This window comes from Agelaius tricolor, unplaced genomic scaffold (assembly GCF_023055355.1).
Source record: "Agelaius tricolor isolate 1412-34295 unplaced genomic scaffold, bAgeTri1.0.p SCAF_15, whole genome shotgun sequence".
Classification (NCBI taxonomy): domain Eukaryota; kingdom Metazoa; phylum Chordata; class Aves; order Passeriformes; family Icteridae; genus Agelaius; species Agelaius tricolor.
The window spans coordinates 29,391-34,028 of NW_027269275.1; the positions used below are offsets into that span (position 1 = coordinate 29,391).

At 39.8% G+C, this 4,638-nt stretch overlaps 1 long non-coding RNA gene across 2 annotated transcripts; it reads right to left on the minus strand.

Annotated features, from left to right (window-relative positions):
- Positions 1-648: 648 nt before the first annotated feature.
- On the minus strand, positions 649-4,181 carry LOC139596129 (uncharacterized). 2 transcript variants are annotated; one of them, XR_011681252.1, is made up of 4 exons: positions 3,750-4,181; positions 3,075-3,138; positions 2,320-2,395; positions 649-977 (listed from the first exon to the last, which is right to left on the minus strand). It is a non-coding gene; the product is annotated as an uncharacterized lncRNA (long non-coding RNA). The 2 variants fall into 2 exon arrangements; XR_011681251.1 differs by lacking the exon at positions 3,750-4,181 and having other exon boundaries at positions 3,075-3,216.
- Positions 4,182-4,638: the final 457 nt, after the last annotated feature.

Below are 4,638 nucleotides of genomic sequence, written 5' to 3' on the forward strand. Positions count from 1 at the left end.
TGACCCCGAAATCTTATTTTTCCCTAAAGATTCTCATCATTAGCTGTTGCAGTGTGATTTCCTCTTTCACCTATCCCAACCCCCTCAGGTGCACCAACCTTTCCCCCTCCCCCTTTTGCCCTCCTGCCTAAGAGCTGTTCATCAATCTTAACATTCCAGCAGGGCGTCGTGTGGTTGGCAGACGCTCCTCTGGTCTGGGCTCATTGGCTTGTCCAAGTGTCTGTATCCTTGGGCCTTCCCCTCCTCACACCTGGTTGGCCCTCACCTGTCCCTCCCCTCCCCCTGTCCCCGGGGCTTAAAAGGACACAAGACCATGCAGCCAGGGTCTGTCTGGGAGCTGTTACCACATTTGGAGGTCTACCATGCTGAAATAAAACTCTGGATTAGAGACTCTATGACATAACCTGCTCCTTTTCACTGCTGCTTGAACCTTTTCCACCAAAGGTAAACTGAGTTCCTACTTTGCCTGGATTTGTTCTGAGTGCTCAGCTGCAGCATCCAGCCGGCAAAGGTGTCTCTGCGGTGAAAAACGCCACAGCTGCTGCCTTTGGTCTAGCAGCAAGGGCCAGAAGAAGCCAGGCAGGACACACCCAGAAACCTCCGGGTCTAATATTGAATAATTAGTGATGTCCAAGTAACATGGGTTTTTTTACAGCATTCAAAAATATCATGCTGGACTGAACTAGAGAGTAATTTTCCAATATAAGCTTAGCAAAGTTTGAATTGACTCGTCCAGACAGAAAACCTACAAGTGAACACCTACACCTGCCTAAAAAGACCTAACAAGCCCCTGGCAGCTACTGGCATCAAAGCACAGTGGATGTTTCTAATACAGGGTAAGGATAACAATATCACCTTTTGTTCTCTCCAGTTTGTTTTCTCTGCAGTCATATTTGCTTCTTATGATTTTTTCAGTCTCTGTATCTTCTCGGACAGCACTGAGTCTGACAACAAGGATACGAGAGTCTTTCCCTGCCCTATGGAGAGAACCAGGAAAAAAAGTTAAAAAAAGAACACAGCAGTTTGAAATTAATATTTCCGATGAGAAGCAGTAATAAAGCCTCTCTGATTTGGCCTTATTATAAAGCAGAGCAATAGGGCTCAGGAGCTCAGTCCCTGAGTAGGGACCGGGTGCCCGAGGCTAGCTCGCTCATGCCAACGCCACAGGGCTACCATCTAGCAAGCATGGTGATTATCAGCTCTATAGTGATTGCAAGCTCTTAGGATTTCAGCTTTGCTTGCTAGGTAGTGGTGCCCAGGGCTTGAGGCTGCAGCAGACGGAGAGAGAGGAGAAGGAGAAGGCGCAGGCTGTTCCACGGAGATGGCTTTATTTGGGGGGGTCCGTGAAGGGTCTCTGCTCTTCTTCTTTCTCCCCTAATGGGGTACAGTATGCTTCTTTTATAGTGTTGGAAAGGATCCAAGCTTGACCAAAGGTAAGGGGTTAACATGACATTGCCTTATAGGGTTACAGAGATAGGTTAAGGGTGGAGGACAGGGAAACAGAAATTTTCTTTTGCTGTTTCAGCATTCCTATTGTTCATATTCTCCATGGTGCTTTTCCTAAATCTATGGGGTTTACTACAAAGCAGCACCTAACAAACAGAGCAACAGTAAACAAAGCATGATACCTCTCTGGGGACAGAAGACTTACAACCTCTCCAGAATTTACAATTCTAGTAACCAAGCCCTTCAGTACAGCAGCCAAGTGTCCCATTAGGTGGTGCTGCACCAAAGAATGATCTGAGAGGTTCCAAAGAGTGAAATGCACATTATTTTCCAAAGACATAAAATCTTGCAGAATAACAAAACTACAATAGATATAAACTACAGGGCAAGAGTACAAGTGTTAAGGAGGAGCTTGAACCATCTTGAGGAGCTGGAACCATCCAGGTGAGCAACTGATAACTGGATCCTCAACAGAGTTTGAGGAACCCTTCAGGATATACAGAAGGGTTTTCCACAGAAATTTCACAGGCTGAGTTTTGATAGAAGTACACTTGCCAGATGCTCAGAAATGTCACCCATTCTCCGGGTGTCTTGAGAGAGCTGCGAATGGCTCTCACATAGTTTGAGCTAGTTCTGTAAGGTCTCAGGGTGAATTTCACCAGATGCAACCAAACTGGGCAACTCCCAGTGGGACAGAAGGAACCCAAAGCTTGTTTTACCCAAAGCTTGGGTAAGCAGAGCTCCAGCAAATACTGAGGAAACAGACATAACAGGGTAAAAAATAATAAACCTACTTTTTTTTTTTTTTTTAATCTTGCCTCTTTTTTTTTTTTCGGATGCGCAAAACAATTAAGGAGAAGGTGAAAAACTCACCATGACTGAACATTTCATCATCTGTAAGCTGACCATCCTTAGCATAGAGGATTCCAAATTTAAAATTCACCAATCCCTGGGAAATAAAACCAGATACTGTATGATAAACAGTCAAACAGAAGACGTAAGAATTTGTTTCCTCTAAGGACTTTCACGTATGTATGTATCTTTGTATACATTGCATTCGAACATACATTTTATACCATCTCCCACTACATAACAATTTACCTTTAAACTTTGATAGTATAGCATAAAATCATGAACTTCAATTGTTGCTCTATTATTGTTAAGTTGGTGCTTAAAGTTATTTTTGCTGTCATGTTCAAAAAAATTACTTATTTTTACTGTAATGAGCAATTGATTTCCAAGTCATCATAAGCCCATCAAAATACAAAGCTGTATTCACCGGATGGGTCTGTGAGCTAGAAGTAGTTAGGCTTATACTTACCTCTTGCTCTTCCAGAACCAATAAATCCTGTCAACAAAACCAGTATCTTTAGTCCCCTCCTATTAAAGATTCTACAAGGATGATGGTTTTATTTGTGTTTAGAAGTTTGGATTTGAAATGGCCAGTTCAATGGATAAAGACAGTTTAAGTAGTATTACATTATTATTATTATTATTATTATTATTATTATTATTATTATTATTATGTTCTACTGGAAGAGACAAACGAGTAGTATCTATACTTAATTACTTCTATTTCCAGAAAATAATAAAGAAAAAGAACCAAACAAAAAAAAGTCACTTCCTACCTTTTGTATCTCAGGATGAAAAATTTCTCTTGGGCTCTTCTCCAATTTATCAAGACTCATAGCACTGAAATGCAAATGAACTAGTGCTTTATAGGAGGGCAAGTGCACATTTCAACCCCGAACCACCAATCGATTGCAGTTACAGTGCTTACAAAGTGAATTGTTCCGAGAGCCTCTGGTAAATGGAATGGTTTGTGCAACTGCCATTTCTTTCCCAAAATACTAACTTCCAACACTTCCTAAACTTAGTTTGCATTTTAAAAACAGAAATTAGTAAGACTCTGTGTGGAGATCAGGTTGAAATTTATTTCCTTCTACAGCACAGGGCTCTCTTCCATCACCCTTACTTTGGCTCCACACAGAATCACGGGGAGCATTTTAGGAGGGCTCAATAACCAATTGTAGTTCTCTCTTTTTCTAGTTCTCTCTCTTCCTAAATAATTCAAGGCAAGTCAAATGAGAAATGACAAGTTCAGCATCAAATTCACACTTTTCCCCTTTGGTCAAGAACAGGCTTTAAAACCACTTATTGCTGCCTTCAACGATTAAGACTTGCAAAACCATTTTTACACGTTTTATAGATTTATCATAAAAACCACAGAACGCAAGCTCTGAATTACAGGAAAAGGTACACAGGCAAATATCTAAACTGATGGCTTATTTGTCAATCCATACCTTAATAGAGATTGCACTGAGAATGGTTTTGTGGGACTCTAAGGGAGACATATTTTCTGAGTACCCTTTAAACAAGAAAAGCTAGAATATATTACAGGACATACCCACTTTTTCTGCATATTCAAATAGGATTATCAATAAAAACATTTCAGTTGAAAAAGAAGGAAGAAAACCAAGGTAATTTTACTCAGCTATATTTACTGCCGATTTAGAGAAAAAAAAAAAGTTATGAGTGCTGCAAAGAAAAAAAAGCGAACCATAAATGTCTACAGTAGAACTTTAAAACAGTTGCTTGGATAAAAGCATCTCATGGAACATGAAGTAGAAAAAAAGTGAAACCAGTATCAGACCTGCCTATTTTCTTACCATTGCACAAGAAAATCCTAAAAGCAGTATAAAGTCACTGACTAAAACCGATCATAGGATGCAACCGAGAACTATTTAGGCATTTGCTAATCTAAACGGAAACCTTTTCTGGATTCTAGTGTGAAAAATGCATGTATTTTATGATTGGCTTTTCGCAAATATTAAAATGAATATTATATGTCTTGTGTTAGAAAGTAATGCTATATTAATTCTCTTAAGTAGTGTGTTAAATATAGTTTTAGGTTATAAAAATTGTTAAAATAGAAACGATGCTATGTAGGATACTATTTTTAAAAGAAAGGACTCGCAGTGAGATAGCAGCCACAGGACACCTAAATCTTTCAGAGAAAAAGAATTTATGGCCCTCTTATCAGAAGAAACGAACTTCTTCCCACCTCGAAGGCGCTGTTAGGATTCAGAGGAAGCAGTTGACGATGACCAGACAGAATCCTGTGTTCGAATGGAATTTATGCATCATGTATGAAGTGTATGAATATGCAACAGGCTGTTGTTTTTAAGGGTT